General features: G+C 33.0%; 1 pseudogene; it reads left to right on the plus strand.

Annotated features, from left to right (window-relative positions):
• The first annotated feature begins 104 nt into the window (after positions 1–104).
• On the plus strand, positions 105–19,750 carry LOC111899712 (60S ribosomal protein L2, mitochondrial-like; annotated as a pseudogene).
• Positions 19,751–20,843: the final 1,093 nt, after the last annotated feature.

A 20,843-nucleotide genomic window follows, 5' to 3' on the forward strand; every position in this document is an offset into this window, starting at 1 on the left:
GAATCGATCGTCAGGAGGGAAGAAAAGGGGTCGTGCTTTCTCTTCTCCATCTCGTGTGTGCGCATCAGAAAAAACGAAGAAGCGATCGACTCCTTCTATCTGTGATGTGTGTCGACTGGAAGAAGAAAGAAGAAATCAAGGTCTTGATCGGTTGTGTTGTGGGGTGTCGGTCATTCATCTTGGTAATTCCTTGAATATAAGACACGATGCAAGAGAGAGACTAGGTCAAAATTATTGATTTTATTTCCTTAATTGCTGGATTTTAATTAAATGATTCCTTAATTGAAAAGTACAAAATGTCCAGAATACCCTTAAATGATTTATTTAATTGATTATTATTTCTTGAATTCTCTTTGGTGCATTTAGGCACACAATATTTGCTAAAAACATTTGAACCTAGTTCTCTCTCTCTCTCTCTCTCTCTCTCTATATATATATATATATATATATATATATATATATATATATATATATCTTATACTATACTATAAAATTTATTAATAATATCTTGAATTTTAAGAGGTATAAAATACAAAGCTTTTTGTACAAATCAATTATGCACAAAAAAAATTTATTAATATTTGTCAAAAGTTTGAAGACTTGAATTAATTAATATTAATGTTACTTAGAAATTTAGTTATGAGCAAAAAAGACAATTTTAAAATATTAAATTCAACTATATAAAATAATTTTACATTTCCTATACTAAACACCGATAATATTTAAATTATATAAAATGAATAAACATGAAATATATATATAAGCTCTAAACATAAATATTTTGTTTAAAAGTGGTAATTTTTATTACAAAATAACTAATAAAATATAATAATTATTTCTCAGTAAGAAAACAATTCACCAAAAATATTATTTATTGTTGTTGTTTTGTACGGGTACACACACACATATATATATATATATATATATATATATATATATATATATATATATATATATATATATATATATATATATATATATATATATATATGGTACCCTTACGATACAACGACGACAAATAGTTCTTTTGATGCATATTTTTCTGTGGCGATTAGTTTTTCTTTCGAGGTGTTGTTTCACATTAGAAATAAAAGTATGTTGTTGACTTAAAATACAAAATATAAATATATGTTGTAGTTTTATTTTAAAGTTAATTGCATGTGCATTTGCGTTACAATTAAAAATAGACTGATGTTTTGTGTTTTGGGTTTGAAACAAAAATACACTGTCGTTTTAGGTTAAACATGAAAGAATGTTGATGTTTTTAGTTCAAGTTACAAGTATAATGTTATTTTTTGTTAAAATTAAAATAATTTTTCTTTTTTTTCAAAAGAATACCATAAAAAAATAAATAAATAAATAAAAAACAAACCACACTGCCCTAGAAGCGTGTTGATGGCAATAAAGGGCCTAGTCATAGTTTCGTCATCTAGTTGCGATCAAGAAAAATGTGAACCATTTCACCACATCACGGACACATGTGTGGCATGGCGCAGGAAACCTAATAGTTACAAATCTTTGAGATATATGACCTTCGTTCCACACCACTTCCAACCCAATTTGGGGTGAATTATAATCATTCCTACTTAATTCTCATGACCTCAATAAAGAAAAAGGTGCTATAAATTGAGTACTAACCTCTTGGAAGTCCTGAACAACTAAAAACAAGACAATATTCCATATATTCCACTTTAGTACACAATAACTTACATTTCCCAACTCGACAATTATCTAGTATTTTAATGATATCTCAATATTTACAACTCTAATTAAGCTGATATTGGAGTCATTGGTAACTAGACTCGATTTCCTCTAATATTTCCTCTCTAGTGCACAGTGTGATTCTACTCTGTTGATCGCTACATCCCTTGCAAGTTAGGGAAATATTGTTGTTCAAAATTTCAACATTCATCAAAATCACTACATTTATGCTTAAACTCAATGATTCATGTTTATAATGATTCAAAATATAAATAAGAGTTTAATAATTCCTCTTTACCTCCTGGAACCCTTGAGGAATACAATGAGAGATTGAATGAGACGAATCTAATACCAATCTTCACCCTTGCTTCAAAAGTGCATTTCCCATTTACTTGGATCACCGACTAACTTCACAAATGCAAACCCTTACTTCTACACAGCATAACAAGAAGATGGTGGCTACAAATAGGGTGATAAACCCGAATTCTAGGGTTAGGCATCTCCTAAATACCCCCATAACTTCCATGATTGGCCCTCAAAGTATCACAAAATGGCTTCTAAACCGATGTACATGTTCAAGAATCATTTTATTAAACTTTGGCCCTCAAATTTCAACTTCAAACCACGAATATTGTTAGTTTAATAATTGATCTTAAAGGAAAACTATTCTTGATGATATTATGGAAATTTCAGACGTTACACTATCTGCAACCACTATACCTAATACCAATTTAGTAGTAGTCATCTTCACAAGTAAACCTTGTACCTCCTGTTTCCATTAAACTCCCTTTACTACCAATCAAGCCTTGTACCTCTTGTTTCCATCTATCTCATCCTTGACCCGAAATCCCCACTTATTTTATAGTGTTTTTTCTAATGATGGAAACTTCAACAATAACCAATTTTGGTTCTTGCCAAGAATATCAACTCTCATTTTATATATGTCTTCCATTGCATGGGTATTCATTCTAAAGTCTTGTAGATAACATTCAGGCTCACCATTCTATGTCAGTAACTAGTACTTTAGTGAAGCAAGTACTTTAATGAAGCAGAATATTCCAGTAGAGTTCTTTCTCTTGTGTTGAGATATTAACAACAAATGATTAATTTCTTCATCATTTGTAACTTCATCCTCTAGAATCCTACTATCCCTAGGTTTATATGAGCTCTCATTGCTACCTAAACTTTCACCTAACATGGAGTACTGATAGATTTCACTATGTATTAATCTGAGATTTCATAGAAATTAACTTTTTTATAGGTTTTGGTTTCTTTTAGCTATTGGAGCTTGCTATAATATCATTCTTGTATAAGACACTCTTGTTGAATACCACATTCATGCTTATAATAACCCTTTTATTTTGGTTATCTCAAAAGTGGTAACCCAGTTCATCTAACTCGTTTCCTGTAAAGGTAAGTATCCTTTCCTTTTTTCTACGATCTTGTCTTTTTATATACCCACATCTTGTCATAAGAGACACAATCGAAAATTTCAAGTATCTGAGAGGAATATCCCCAACTTGCCATTCTTCTTAAGGAATTCTAAACCCTATAGGGACTGAGGGTTCGCTTATGCTTAAGTAAGATATTATGCTAACTGAATCTTCTTATATATGATGGGTTTTGACCAATACATCAATCCCATTGTGTACATGCAAACCCTAAAGCTTTGGATCTAGGTTTCTCTATTGTACATGCAAATCATCCAAAGCTTACAAACCCTAATCTAGCGTACAAAAAAACTTGAAAATAACATAAATAACCAATAAGAATGTTACATTGATTGTTGCTTAAATATCTTTAGCTTATGAGAACCTAGAACCTCAAATGTGATGCCTCTAATGGATCACAAACACCAAAGAAAATTGGATGATATTGGAGAGATGGGATGAGTAGCTCAAAATCGGCTCTAAGACTTCTTAGGGTTTTTGGTGTCCGAATTCTAAAGCCCTAGGGGTCCTTGTATAGTAGAGCTGCTAGGTTTTCAGTCAAAATCCTAATTTGATAGCTTAATCCTTAAGCAGTCCAATGGAACCTTCTGGAATAAGGCCTTGAACGATTTCAAGGTGGGCTTCCACCCTAATTTCGTCCACCCCTTTATCCATATAATCCATAGCCCAAAATCTAATTATCTTATAATTGGAATTCCAGTCCCCTAAGTTTAATTAATATCTTTTAATCACAAAGTTCATTTCATAATTAATTGTTTACCAATGTTAACTAATCAATATGATTTCTCTTTTAATATATTATTCATATAATATATTAATAAACAATAATATCCACTTTCTCTACTAATCATCCAGTCAAGTTGCTCTGGTGAAGGCAACCCAAAAGGACCATGCTACAACTGGGTCAAGTACATACCAAATATAGTTATGGACTTAGACACTAATCCAACAGTCTCCCACTTGGATAAGTCTAATAACTATAGATGAAAGTATGACTTCAAAATCCGATAAGTAATCGTAGCTCTCAAAAGCCGCTGTCGAATTGTGACTCGTCCTTTAGATAAGGGATCGTATAGTCCTCTGTTCTCAAGATATCGTGTGGACAATTACATGGATCATAGTCATACTTATTGTCCAGCAGTTTGTTTCTCGATCTCTGATTTGTCTGACATAGAACTTAACTGAACACATCAACTCAGTCCTGACCGGGCCTGGCACATAAGTTAAACCAAATCATCGAGGGGCCCATATATCGCTTTTACCCTCTTAGGATAAAAGGAACAAATAAACTTTGACTTATATGCATTCACTATACACTTATCAAATCATACACAGCAATGTGTTTTATAACATCAAGTTACTGATGCGTTTATTCATTACCAATGCATAACCAACTCGCAAACAAGAAACCATATATCTAGGTTTAAAGACTATATGATATTATCGTCTTACAATCACACGTGACAAATTCCATGAAGTGATACAAGTAAGTGTAGGTTAAATCCAATGCTCAAATCTTATTTCATAAGCATTCATGAACGTTGCAGCAAACTTTTGTTATGTCTAATACACTTTAGAAAGTCTACAAACCAGTTCACGACAGTCTTCTTTCATATCTACGTCCAACATATGAACGAATGTGGATTGTTCGAATAATCTTATTATTCAGGAAGTCAAAACACGCACAGTGAAAAAATAGGTAAATAAATAACACAAGATGGTAACTTTACTTATAAATAATACTCCTTTATTAAATCATCAAATGATAATTACCATTTATCTATTACACGTTTCAAAACTATCTAATCACTCAAACTTATATCATCCTTCAGCCCAATGCTCGTAGCGTGCTGCAAGTGCTTAACCCTACTCAGGCCCTTCATAAGGATATCTGATAGGTTCTCTTATGACGATACCCTCTTTACTACGAGGAGTTCCTCTTCTACCTGATGTCTAATAAAGTGACATTTCGTGTCGATATGTCTGGATCTGTCATGATCCCTCGGTTCCTTGGTTAAGGAAACCGCACCTTCGTTATCATAGAAAATTTCCATAAGCTCCTTTATGGCTGGTACAACTCCAAGATCTCCGGTGAAGTTCTTCAACCATATTGCCTCCTTCGATGCTTCACTCGCTGCTATGTACTCTGATTCGCACGTTGAATCAACCACGGTCTCTTGCTTTGAACTTTTCCAAGTCACTACTCCTCCATTCAGGGTAAAGAACCAGCCCGACTGAGAGCGGAAGTTTTCTCGGTCGGTCTGAAAACTAGCATCACTATACCCTCATACCCTTAATTCATCACTCCCACCGAGGATAAGAAACCATTCCTTGGTCCTCCGAAGGTATTTAAGAATATTCTTGACTATGGTCTAATGCGCTCTACCAGGGTTCCCTTGATATCTGTTGACCATGCTCAAAGCGAAGGCCACATCAGGGCAAATACAAGTCATAGCATACATGATCGAGCCAACTGCGGAAGCTTAAGGTACTCAACTCATCTCTTCTATCTCGGCTTCAGTACTCGGGCTTTGAGTCTTACTCAACTTGGTATTGCTTTGGATTGGCCACTCCCCCTTCTTGGAATTCTCCATACTAAAACTTCTTAGTACCTTATCCAAGTAAGTACTTTGACTAAATCCTATTAGCCTTTTACTCCTGTTTCTCACTATCCTTATTCCCGAAATATATAGGCAGCCTCTCTGAGGTCCTTCATAGCGAAGCACTTCCCAAGCCAGGACTTAACCTCCAACAGGGTTGGGGTGTAGTTTCCTATGAGAGTATGTCATCGACATACAATACGAGGAAGCTAACTATACTCCCATTGGCTTTGACATATACACAGGACTCATCCTCACTTTGCAGGAAGCCAAACTCTTTGACTTTCTCATCGAAACATAGATTCCATCTGCGATATGCTTGTTTCAATCCATAAATGGATTTCTCAAGCTTACACACTCTATTAGGATGTTTCGCGTTGATAAAAACCTCTGGCTGACTCATGTAAACATCCTCAACCAATTTCCCATTAAGGAAAGTGGTTTTGACATCCTTCTGCCATATTTCATAATCGTGAAATGAAGCTATGGCTAGCATAGCCCTAATAGATTTTATCTTTGCAACTGGTGATAATGTCTCATCATAGTCAACTCCAGGAGTTTGAGTAAATCCCTTCGCAACCAATCGCGCCTTATAAGTGTGTACCTTCCCATCCATGTCGGTCTTCTTCTTGAAGATCCATTTGCACCTGACCGTCTTACGACCTGGCACATTGTCAACCAAATTCAAAACTTGGTTGTCATACATGGACTGAATCTCGCTATCCATGGCCCTTCGGAACCAATCACGTCTTATAGGTGTGTACCTTCCCATCCATGTCGGTCTTCTTCTTGAAGATCCATTTGCACCCGACCGTCTTACGACCTGGCACATTGTCAACCAAATTCCAAACTTGGTTGTCATACATGGACCGAATCTCGCTATCCATAGCGTCTTTCCATTTCGCAGACTCCGGGCCTGCCATGGCTTCCTTGTAGCTGTTAGGTTCATCTAAATTTACTAGTGTACTATCACTAACAAATGTATCACCTTCAGTAGTAATATGAAAACCATAAAACTCCAGTGGAACACTAACTCTACTGGAATGTCTAAGAGGTAGGGACTTGTCAACAGGTTCAACAGGAGTTTCCTCCTCAGGTTGAATGCCAGTGTTAGAGGTTCCTTCATCGTTCGATTCTTGAAGCTCTTCAAGATCGATTTGCCTCCCATTGTCCCCTTGGCTTATCACTTCTTGCTTCGGAAAACCCCTCTCCTCACAATGAAGACAGCACTGTCACTCGGTCTATAGAAGAGATATCCAAAGGACTTCTGTGGATAGCCGATGAAAATACACCGCTCACTGCGAGGTTCGAGCTTGTCGTGAGTCTCTCATCTTACAAAAGCCTCGCAACCCCAAACTTTGATATGTGCCAACGAGGGAGCTTTCCCTGTCCATATCTCATGAGGTGTTTTGGCTACCTTCTTCGTAGGGAGCATGTTAAGGATATGGGCGGCAGTCTCTAAGGCATACCCCCAGAATGATATAGGTAATAAAGCACGACTCATCATGGAACGAACCATGTCCAACAAGGTTCAATTACACCTCTCTGCCACACCATTCAAATGCGGTGTCCTAGGTGGCGTCAATTGTGAAACGATTCCGCATTCCTTGAGGTACTTGTGGAATTCAAGACTAAGGTACTCACCACCTCGATCGGATCGGAGCATCTTAATTTTTCTGCCCAGCTGCTTCTCCACTTCCTGCTTAAACTCTTTGAACTTTTCAAAGGGTTATGACTTGTGCTTGATTAAGTAGATATCTGAAAAAGACGAGAGACAAAGTTTGATTAGATAAGAATCCCCAACTAAACACCCAAATGAGAAATTAGGGCTAGGATCCAACAACATTATTCACAATTTAGAAGAGGGATGTCGTAATCCAAATCGCAAATAATTTGAAGGTAAGTGAATGACGATTCACTAATTTCCACCATGAAAAAAAAGATTAAGTTTTAAATGTATTGAAACTCCTAGATCTTTTGAGATTCATTGAACTTTTCAATGGCATGTTTAAATCTCGATATGCCCTTCAAGTTTGTGAGTGGGATACCGAAGATCATAAACAAGGTGTGAATAACCATGCATATGTACTTGATGCCCTCAATGTTACGATCATCTATTCAATGTGCCGGTTAGCCACACATGCCCCATTGATCTGTGACAAACATCGGGTCACCCTTTGCCACCTTTTCTAGACCCAAACTAGTGTGTCGGTTAACCACACACGCTCCACTAACGTCATGGAAAGGGTACAAAGTGTAATTTCATGGAATAGCATCATTTTCACATTTTTCTAAAGTAACAAAGATTGGGAATTTTATAAAAAAAAATTTGGTTACTTTATTAACCATTATACTTTTAATGAGGAATTAGTTGCCCTATCCTACCTGTTCGGCTAACGACCCTCCAACAATCAAGGAAGCGGTGGGTGAGAGTGGACACCCAATAAACTGTCATTTTATAGGCAGCAACCTTATACCTCTTTATAGACCGGCTTCGTGAATGAGGCTCTACTAACGGTAAGACTAGCATTAATCTTATACATACATACATACATACATACATACATACATATATATATATATATATATATATAATCATTATTCTTATAATATTATAATCATATAAGGGTTGAATTTTAAACTTGTAAAATTCTAGGGTTTAGAATTTAAATATTTCAAAATTAAACTTTTTAATAAAAAATTAAATTCTAAAACTTAAGGGTATGTATTGAAACTTTTCAAAATTATCTAGATCAAAATTCAAATAATTTAATTAAACAATTAATTGGTGATTATCTAATTTTGACCTAATCCAATTCCATGGCAAGATAATTCTTTCAAATAATTCAAATAATTAAAGTTTATCATATAAGACAATAATTATCTAATTAATTGACAATTATCTTCTATTTTGCTAAGTATAATCACATCATATTAATAAAATTCGGATTTTATCAATCAAAAACGTTTTTGGTAATTATCCCAAGTAAAAATAGGCCGAAATCCCGAAATTTCCTCTGTCTAACTCTCCGACTCGCCGAGTCACCATCTAGACTTGTCGAGTTCATCTTACTCATCGAGTTCATCAGGTGACTCAACGATTTTGTCAGGCAGAAAGCAAAAAATTTCGATTTTAAGCAATGAATAATCATACAATGCATCAAATACAATAGAAACCAATCAAGGCTCTGATAACACTTATGGGTTTTGAGCAATACATCAATCTTATGGTGCACATACAAACCCTAAAGCTTTGGATCTAGGTTTCTCTATTGTACATGCAAATCATCCAAAGCTTACAAACCCTAATCTAGCATACAACAAAACTTGAAAATAACATAAATAACCAATAAGAATGTTACCTTGATTGTTGCTTGAATTCTTTAGCTTATGAGAACCTAGCACCTCAAATGTGATGCCTCTAATGGATCACAAACACCAAAGCAAATTGGATGATCTTGGAGAGAGGGGACGAGAGGCTCAAAATCGGTTCTAAAACTTCTTAGGGTTTCTGGTGTACGGTTTCTGAAGCCCTAGGGGTCCTTATAATGTGGAGCTGCTAGGGTTTCAGTCAAAACCCTAATTGGATAGCTTAGGCCTTGAGCAATCCAATGGAACCTTCTGAAATAAGTCCTTGAACGATTTCAAGGTGGGCTTCCACCCTAATTTCATCAACCCCTTTAAACATATGATCCACATCCCAAAGTCCAATTATCTTATAATTGCAATTCCAGTCCCATAAGTTTAATTAATATATTTTGATCACAAAATTAATTTCTTAATTAATTCTTGACCAATGTTAACTAATCAATATGATTTCTCTTTTAATATATTATTCATATAATATATTAATAAACAATAATATCCTCTTTCTTTACTAATCATCCAGTCAAGTTGCTCCGGTGAAGGCAACCCAAAAGGACCATGCTACAACAGGGTCAAGTACATACCAAATATAGTTATGGACTTAGACACTAATCCAACAATATTATCTTGGGAATCATTTTATATATTGTTTTGCTCTTTTCCCTCTCATTTAGTCTACGATTTATCTCCTCACCACACCATTCCGTTAAGGTGTTACAAAACTAATTTCAACATCCTGTTCCGTTGTTCAGCATAAAGATCAATAACTTCTTTGTTTCTATACTCTCCCTCATTGTATAACTTTAAATAGTTAATCTTCCGACTTGTTTTATTTTCCACATTAGCTTCTATTTCTTTAAGGTGATAAATACTTTATATTTTTTCTTCAAAAAATAAGACCATACAATCCTAGTGCATCCGTATACTTATGAATGAATGAACTCTAATATACTGAGCTTAGACGGTTTACCTATCTTTACAAAAGTAACTTTTTCCATTTTCGAAGGACACATGCCTTACAAAATTCAAATACAACGCTCTTCAAATCTAAAATCTTAATTTTAGAGGCTAAAATATTCGGTCCCTTCTCACTCATTTTCCCAAGTCATTAGTTCCATACAGTGAATTCGTATTCTTCTTCTATTGCGTCATTTTCTTCATCTTTAGAAACTTCCACCATATAATGTGCATGTTGTTTATGTCCCTCAATAACAATCAATTTTCCTTTTTTCACCTTCTAATGATGATTACCACAAGTAACTTGTTGACCCTCGTCATCAAGTTGCCCAACTGATATTAATATTATCTTTGAGTATGAAATGTAGTTTACGTTCTTGAACGTCTAAGTCATCCTAAATTTGGATTCATGATAACATCCCAAACATGCATGATTTATATTATTTTCTAGTCTGCTAGACAAACCCTCCTACTATAGTTCAAGAAATTTTTCGTTATACTTATGATATGACTAGCATAAGATGATGCACCATAATCCATTATCATGGATTCCATTGTATTTTCAACACAAGAAATAAGTGCATAATCATTGAAATAAGTTTCCATGTAGAACCCACTATTGTCTTTATCTGCTAAGGGTTTTGGGCACTAATTTCTAAATCTACCAATCTCCTTACAATTCAAAGAGGTAATATGTTTGTTGGCTTCGAATGACCTCTCTTCCTTACTTTTGATTTTTCTTTACCACTACATCCTCTGTTGGTTTTTCTTCCCCTGCTTTATGTACTAAAGGATTGATGGGTAATCTCATGTATTCTTTCTATGAATATCTTCACCAAGGATCAGATCATTAATTCCTTCAAATTCCAACTTATTAGTTCCATATAAACTATTAATTGTTGTAATGTAAATATAACAAGTTTCAGGTACAGATGATAATAGTAACAAGGCTTGCACTTAATTATTGAACTTAATATCAATCGAAACTAGCCTTAATATAATTAAATTAAATTTGTTCACATGATCTTTCATAGAACTGGCGTCTTTCATCTTTGTCTTAACCAACGACATAATCAAGAAAACCTTATTCGATGTCAAGTGTTTTTCGTATATGTCGGATAACGCCTTTATAATGCCATAGATAGTCTTCTCCTTGAGAATTTTATAAGCTACACTCTTTTCCAATGATAATCTTACCACATCAAGTGTCTATTGATTTAGTAGATACCAATCTTCCTACTTCATTACTTTAGGTTTCTTTTCGATTAAGGACCCGTGTAACCTTTTTTGGTAGAGGGAATCATCAATATGCATACTCCAAAACCCAAAGCAATAACCTTCAAGAAATTTAACCTTAAACTTCCCATCTCCATTTATAGCTCTAATATTAGTTTTTTGGTATGGAATAGAATGAAAGTTTATCAATCTTAACATTCCCATCTAAAAAAACATGATTTAGTTAAAATGGACACTTTAGGTAGGAGTTGATATTATTTCCATAACAAAAAATAGTAATGTAAGTACTATTATCAAGAAGAATGAAATGAGGTTTACTTGTACAAAACAAATCATAGATTTTTTTTGGTATCATTCATGTTATGAGAGGTGGACCTGGTGTCTATATACATAAGATCTTTAGACATTGGAGATGTATCGTTTCGAAAGAAGCATAACGTTCTATTATAGTCATGGGTCGTCTGTGGGATAATGAAGAACCAATAGTAAAATAGGAACATGGAGGCTTGTATCGGGCCTACTGATGCATTGTGGGATGGTATTATTGATCAGGTCGAGACCCATGAATGATGGGTTATTGCTACTATTAAGAGATTTAGACAATGTGAAAGGTTAGACTAGTACCAAGTTGTTGAGGACAGATCTAATAGTGATGTTGTTATGATGATTTGCCATGGCCTCATCCTAAACCACGACGGCTGCCCTTGGTGGAGTGGCATTCGCTATAGTTGATGCCTATAAAAAATGATGACCATTATCGAAGAAGGTCAGACAACTGAATCATCATCAAAGTTGTTGGAAATGTTGACTTATTACACGGAAAGAGCATGTTGTGTGTAATTTTATTGATTGGAAAGGATTTTCTCTTAGAGAAGAAGTTATGATTGTGTTGTTTTGAAGTTATGGAGTGGATTAAATTACTAAATAAATCTATAGATAGTATCAAATTCGACTGTTGTGAGGCTGAAAATGAGATATAAAAACATTTTCAGTTTTGATATTGGATTTCTGACATTTGCGTCGTAGGAATTTGAAACATTAAAGAAGGATTCCAGACGAGGTGACTGGAATCGTTCCACAATGTAGACTACACGAGTGGATTTGTTATTTTAGGAGACCTCCTGAATTCGCACTCAAAATTTTAAGTCATGACCCCATGTTTCATTATGGTCTAAAGTAGTTCTCTTGAAAAAGTATTGTAAATCTAATGTTCCACTATGGAATATATATACGTTTTCATATCGGTTCTTCAAGGGTGGGAAAAGGGATATCAATATCAATATGATCAAGAATGTTTTAAGCATAAGCTTGGATTATGAAGAGTTCGACCCATGATGTGTAGCGAACATCTCCCTCGTCTAGATTTAGCAACATGGAGTTTTTCATTTAAAAAGAATCAATGTGGTTAAGAACATTTTAATCATAAGCTTCGATTGTGAAGACCCATCACATAGCGATCATGAGCTTGATTTAGGGTTAATCACATGGGCTTTTTTACTTTATTGATGGTGAATTCGTGGTGGAAAAGGTTTATTTTTTTTATTGACACTCTCATTAGTGTTCACCATAATCAAGAAGGTGGAGAAAGAAGGGAAAAAATGGCCGATAGTAGGGTTGTGGGCGACAAGATGATAAGGAAAAAAGAGCGCGGGGGGGGGGGGGGGGGGGAGGGGGGGATAAAATAAATGAATTGATATAAAAAGTTTGAAATAATTGTTTGATCTTCTTATTGATATATCATCAATATAAAAGCATCATAATCCCAATAAAAGGGAAAACGATATATGTCAATAAATACAAAACAAATAACAAACATATACAAACATATTGAAATAGAAGAACTCATCGGTCTATCTTCAAAATAGATAATTAGAATCTTAATAAAATAAAATAAAAGATATGTTTTAAAAAATACAAAATAATAATACATTACTAAAAATAAATGTGTCCATAGATAATATTTATTATAGTTAATGTAACTGTTCTCCATCGAACTTTTTGGAATTTGCTTAAATGGTTATCCATGTTTTTTTCTGGCTTTACGGTGGCATAAAATGGATATCGACATGCTTATTTGGTCCAAACCTGCAATAACATTTCAACTATGCCGCATATTCAGTTAATGTAGTTTTTGACTTGCTAGTTTCAAAAATCATAATCCTTAAACACCACCAACCACCACCACCAACCACTATATATCGACCACCAAAATCATCCAATTGTTAATAAAACCCCATATGCGAGGCTTAAACCTTCTTCTTCAAACATTTATCTTCGATGAATGTGCAGGCACGAAAACCTAATATCTTAAAATAATAAAAATTGCATACCACCAATGGACTTGTAGCCCAGGGGTCCAGTGTTGCCCTCCTTCTTTGAGGTCGATGGTTCAAGTCCCTTCAAGGACATAGGTGGTATTATGAGTAGTTTAGGATTATGTTATATTTTCATTCAAAAAAAACTGCATACCTGCACATATGCACACATGCACATATGAACTTATAATACTCCTCTTCGTTGTATTCAAGATGTGCAAATCTGAACACCCAATAACATCCAAATATGGTTCAAAACTGAGATTCATAAAATCCAAATAACCTACAAATATGGTGGGTCAAACCTTAAATTGTTGACCTTGCTCTTGCAACTTGTCGCCAAACTTCGACCTCATTTGTTTTTAGATCTCAGATTCACGAAGAAAATTGTTGACAATGCTCTTAAATCTTGTTAGAAGATTGTTGACCTTGCACTAGAGAATTGTTTCCAGATTCAGAATCCAAAAAATTGCAAAAGACCGTATATGTGGAACACTGCTACTTGAGCTCTTCACCGAAAAACTATAGATGATGGATTTCTTTGAAGATGGCGGTCGAGATGAATAATGGGGGAATGAACCCTTTGAACTCCTAAAAATATGCACAATGTGGAGCCCTATTAACATAGCCAAGGGAAGACACATAATTGTCATATCATTAAATGACATGGCAAGGGGTAATCGGGTTACCTTTCAGAATATCGAAACTGACATTCTAAACCCAACAAATTTCAATTTATACTTATAGGAAGCCAGAAAAATAACTTTAAGAACCATGGTTGTGTTCGACAAATCTAGCTGGTAGCATGTAGCGAGTAGTAGATAGTTGGTAGCTGTTAGCGTTTTGTTGAACACTATGTGAGATAACTTTTGGATTTAGATGGTTTTGTTTAAAGTAAACGTTAAAAACTTATACCGCCATATTTTTTGTTTAAAACGGAGCGTTTTATCAAATGATGGAAACTAGAGGTTTTATAACGTTCGTAAACGCTCCGTACCAAATGCGTCTTATGTAGATTAATTCCCGAAAGTTCGATAGGCAATATTGACATTAACAGTTTTTATATTAATTTATAAAGATAAAGATTTTGAATTCATTTTATTTTCATTTTAAAGTTATTTTGCACTGAAAGGTTTTAGCAGATATTTTCAAGCTGATCATCTCAGGTCTCAAGAGCTTGCATACGATATTATTTTGTATTATAAGATTGGTTAAATGCTTATTTTATATGATAACTAGGTGTGATACCCGTATGTTATACGGGTTTGATATAATAAAAATTAAATATAAAAGTTTAAACAAAAATTTATTTAAATTTAAAATTTAAAATTTGAATTTTAAAAGAAACATATTAAATATTATATGAGTACTAATATTGTAATTTATTAGTTACTAGTTGTGAGACCCGTATAATATACGGGTTAATTAAAACAAAATGTTAAGTACGAACGATTAAATAGAAATTTTATTTGAATTTGAAATTGAAATAAGTGAAAACTATGAGAAAAAAACATGCAAAGAATAAATTAATTAAAATTATGTGTCTAGTGTGTACTAAACGGATTAATTATAACAAAATATTAAACATAAAGGTTTAAACTGTAAATTTATTTGGAATTGAATTTGAAATTTAAAATTTAAAATTTAAAATTTGATAGTCATTATATTATGGTAGGTTTAATTTATGGAAAGTAAATTAATGATATATTGAAAATGAAAATTAAAATAATGACAAGTGGAAAATAAATATATATCAAATTATGAAAAAAATGACATGTGGCTAATCTTATGAAAGAAGGACATGTGGCAAAGTCATTTTCATTTATTATAGTAGATTTTCAATTAAGACAATTATTAATTGAGCTATAAACATGATGTGTTAATTAAAAAAAGATAAAAAAAAAAAATAAGAAAGTGACAAATGGAATAAACATTTAATCAAAAATACCAAAAAATGATATGTGTCCAAGTTAATGAGAAAATGACATTTGGCAAAATGATTTTCATTTATTAGGGAGGATATGTATACAGCTATATGTCATAATTATATTGCAAACAAAAGAATATAATCTCAGTCAATTTCTAATGTCTAGAATATACTTTTTAGAGTTAACATTTATGTTATATGTTATAAATTTATATGACATTAAATTTATTTATACAATTTAACAATTGTCTTTTGTATTTAGGATATTTAATTATTAATAATAATAACAATTTTCTATTTAACTTATAAATAAGTTGGTCATTTCCGAAACTTAAGGACGGAGTTCGATGTTTATCGGTCATGTTCAACATTTTCTTTTGGAAATAGAACTTTCCAGAGAAAAAAGTACTCATGGCCCATGAATAGCCCCTTTTTAACTCTTGAAAATACAATTAGAATTTACTATCTATCCAAATTATTTGAAATGGTAACGAATCGAATTTTTTATTTATATTTGGATAATAATATTTTTCTTTTCCGTTTGATTAGTAAATTTGTTTGAAATTCTCTTTAACAAATGAAAAAAAAAATTGTCATTTGTTACAATGTAATTCAATTTGTTAAATGTATTTTGTAGTTATTTTAAATTAATTAATTTTCAACATGTCATTTTATGAGTTTTTTTATTTTATTAAACTTTGTATAATATTTTAATATAATAATATGAATAAATCATCTCTAATAAATGAATGTTTTTTTTTTGTCATTTGTCACGCTCTCATTCAATTTAATAAATATCATTTTGTAGTTATTTTAAATTAAATCTTTTTCCACATATCATTTTATCATTTTATGACTTTTTCTATTTTATTAAATTCTACATTATATTTTAATGTAATAATATGCAATAAATATACTAATAAATTGATATCAATTTCATTAATGAATTTAGTTTTTTTTTAATTTCAAAATTTTCAAAATTAAAGCTTATTAATTTCTTTTATATATTTAAATTTAAAAGATAAAAAACATTTTCATTCTAATAATTTATTTTTTTATTTTCTTATAAATTTAAAGTTCTCAAATATTTTGGTCTTTATATTTAACTTTTTTTTAAATTAATTCATATAATACATGGATGTCTCAACTAGTGTTCAAAATAATGTAATATTACTAGTACTTACCTATGGTATTAGCCTATTATAAACTTGTCAAACAATAAAAAAAAACATTATTACCTATATATATATATATATATATATATATATATATATATATATATATATATATATATATATATATATATATATATATAAAACTTCGCTATCTATTTTGGTAATATGGGGTTCTTTACGTTAAATGCAAGCGGTCATAAGATCTTTTATAGGGGTTTTATAAGACTCAGTGATATGATATGGAATCAGGCTATCGGGTCTTGATGACGACCCTGAATCATAGATCTTGAATAGTGTCGTTAGGTAATTCAGGATTTGATTCCAAACGGCCATAATAGAATAAAGTCATTAGAACATAAGATTCCCCCCCCCCCCCCCCCCCCCGAGTATTCTTCTCGGTAGTGAGAATTATCCTGATGAGAAGAGTGTATGTTTACAGTAGAGGGTCATGTTTAAGAATGATAGATCTTTTGCGGAGGAGGAGGTGTTCGATTTATAGAACTAGGTCAAGAGATAATTAGGTCGAGTCTTGGGCCTAACCAGTTCAACCGCAACTAGCCATGGGCTAAGTTGTGCTCCTAGGCATTGTTGTCATAGAGTGTTGTCAGGCCGTACTTCAGATCTATGATCCACACCCCTACACGAAGACCAGATGTCAGCTTACATGTTGCATTAGTGAGTCTTATGACTACTTGCACTTTGTATGAATAACTCAATATTTACCAAAATGAAAATAAACTTTGGTTTGTGTCCATATTTAGATAATTATTTTTTTCCATATATATCTTTACTATATTATTAAGGATATTGCCCATTTCTTGAAATTTAAGAGGTACTACAACTACTGCATAATGTACAATCAGTTTATTTATACCTTTTAATACTCTTATCACTTTCCGTTTTACAAATTAATTGCATTAAATATTCACATTTTCGTTTGACAAATTAATGGCATTAACATTGACGTTTCATAAATTGAATAAAAAAAGTAAACATACTATTTTTCTCCTCTGTCCTCTACGCTCACATTTTCCCTCAAACAAATAGCAAAAACCCTATTTTGAAAAGCCGACATCGCACCGCATCCGCTTAACTCATCGTCATCATCACCATCGGTAGTGAATCACCACCCACTCTCCAACCTTGCACCTCTCATTGTATCTGTATCTGATCACCGTTGCCGTCATCTACTGTGCTGTCGCAACACTTTTTAGGTGACAGGAAGCCACCACGCTCTCTCTTTATCTTCTCTGTCCTCTACACTCGCACCACTCGCTTGAGATTACTTCGAGGATTAGCAGCGTTCAGATGAGATCCAAGCACTCTATCAGCTGTAAGTTTTTTTTTAAAATGCAAATTCGAAGTTGAAATTGTCATGCTCAAGAGAAATGAATCTGAAAAAGGGGCTCAATGAAGATTGAATTTGATGTCAGAATTAATGTGCAAATACAGATTCTTTATTCCAGTTTTGATGTCAAACCTAGCTCTTTCAAATTATTACATGTTCGAGTGTCGTTTGTGTGTCTCTAGCCTCAAAACCCATGTCTGTATATGGTCAAAATGCTTAAGGGTATCAGTAGTCACCCAAGGCAAAGTTCTGTTTTTGAGGTTTCAGCTTTGTTGGGATATTGGTTCTCTCAGAGTGTTAAGTTTGTAATAGTAATGCCGTAAACACGTGTTTTATGAATTGCTGATGAAACAGGCGACTTTTTGAATTTGTTTGCTTGTTGCTCTTCTTGTTGAACCCTAACTTCAATTTTACAATAAGAAACAACCTTTTGACATCATAAGCGAAACTTTCTTTGGCATTCCTAGACCCTGGTATACTCTTTTAAATAAAAAGAGTTGATTTTGTTCATGTACATTTCAGTAAACACTAATTTGTACATGTAAAAATGCAAATATATTGAAAGAATGAATCATATGCTGATAAAGTAAAAAGAAATTGGTATTTAAAGCTGCGTATTTTCAATTCAAGATGGATAATCAGTACCAGAGAGATGTCATTTCCAACTTTCTTAATTTGATTGTAGAGATGTGGTGCTTAGGATTTGAACATTACTGATTATATTGTAATCTGAAATTCATTTATGATTTATCCAAACAAAAATAGTTTTACTGGCTTTATCATATTCCTACAAGTGATCAAAATATGAGCTCTGAAAGGCCACTTAGGCAATTCGTTACAGGTAAAGACAAGTCAACAGGTAGAAATTCAAAGGGTCGTATCACAATTTTCCACGGAAGGGGAAGGGTAAAAGGGTCACAAAGAACAACTGACCTAAAACGCAACACTTCATCAGTAGGTGTAGTTGAACGAATCGAATACGATCTAAATCGCACTTCACGGATCGCAGTGGTCAGATGGGTCGAAGCGGCAACCATTGACCGCCCGAAAAAAGTCAACTCCCTCCAAAAAAACTTCACCCCAACCCGAAGATCCTACCCTCCATTTCCATCAAAGGTCAGTTTTCATTCTCTTCAATTCCCGGAATGTTAGAAGACAAAAAAGGTGGAATCTTTAAGGTCTAAAACAGATGATGTAGTGGTTGGACTTTCAAAAGGTAGTAGGACCTTGAGTAGTCAAAGTCAAAGTCAAACGAGGACCCAGATGAGAAATGTTAAGGATGTTTTCTTGTCTGCTTTTTCATATTCAAATGGGAAAAAGACATGATGCTCCTTATTCGTTTGTGAATGTGTTGGGTGTTCCAAGAATGGCGGTGGCAGAGGAAAAACCGTAATTTTTTGTTCCAAGAATGAAAGATGATGTGAAAGAGAATGAAAGGTTGTTGCTTAATGAGGTAAAAATGTGGGATAAGGATAGTGTTGTGTAGGGGCATAAGATGAAACGAAAAGTTGTTGTTTCTTGGGAGAGTTTGAGACAAAGGGGGATTTTAGGGGTTGTTAATGAGTCAGAGTCAAAGTCAAAGGTGAGAGAAAGTGAAAAGGTGGAAAAAGATGGGAAATTTGGAGTGGATCAAGCTCCTTTGAGTTATATATTGGCTACCTAAGTGTCGATTTATCTGTTACCTGTCTGTTGTGACAAAAAAACAACATAAATCATAACAAATATTTAATCGGGTTTGTAATCAACAGTGTACATTTATATATTATTATTTTAACATTTGAACAGTTTGACATAATCGGGTTTGTAATCTAGAGTGTACATTTATATATTATTATTTTGATTATACTAATAATTGTTTATATGTAGTAAACTATTTGTGCAAAATAATTAATCGTTTCTACAATTTAATTTTTGAATAAAATATATCCGCACCCGGCGCTTGGCGCGGGTAAATGACTAGTTTGATAAATAAACATATTTAACATGTTCATAATAAAGTCATATCACTGATAATTACCGTTGATATTACATTATTATGAACATGCCAAATAAGTTTCTTAGTCAAACGTATATGTAAAAACATAGTTACTTAAATATGGACAAAAAAACTAACGTTCTTTACATTCTTAGGTCATTAACCCATAATATAACTATATATAAAGATAATTTGACTTTTTTTGGTTTTTTAATAATTTCTTAGCAACATATTATAGTTTTCCAATTATTAAATGAATGTATTTTTTTTCGATAACTATATAAATTAACAAATTAATCGTTAACGGAGCTTAAAGAATTAGTACATGGAAAAGAATCATTTATAAGATTACGGTTTATCACCTTTACAGAATCGGGATTTCTTATGATATTTTATTCTACAAAATATTTGGTACTAGGGTTTTATAGAATACTATATAGTAACCACTATTTAGTAACCTTTATTAAGAATTCCTAGTTGGATACTGTTAAAAGAATGCATAAGATTTTGACGTGACATCCATTAGAAAGGTGGGGAAGGATTATGATAAATTGACACTTTAAAATTTGAATGAGTCATAAGTCAAGTATAATACGATTTGCGGACTTTGAAATCATGGTAAACATTAATTTACTAAATTCAAGCCATTCCCCATCATTATGTGGAATTGGTCATCCACCATTCCACCGCACACTCTAAAAATCAATTCCAAACATTTATACAATTATGTCTTTTTCTTTATAGAATATTTTTCATTATTTATGTATGATCTGTAATATATATGCCGTAGGA

Source organism: Lactuca sativa, chromosome 4, assembly GCF_002870075.4.
Source record: "Lactuca sativa cultivar Salinas chromosome 4, Lsat_Salinas_v11, whole genome shotgun sequence".
Classification (NCBI taxonomy): Eukaryota; Viridiplantae; Streptophyta; class Magnoliopsida; order Asterales; family Asteraceae; genus Lactuca; species Lactuca sativa.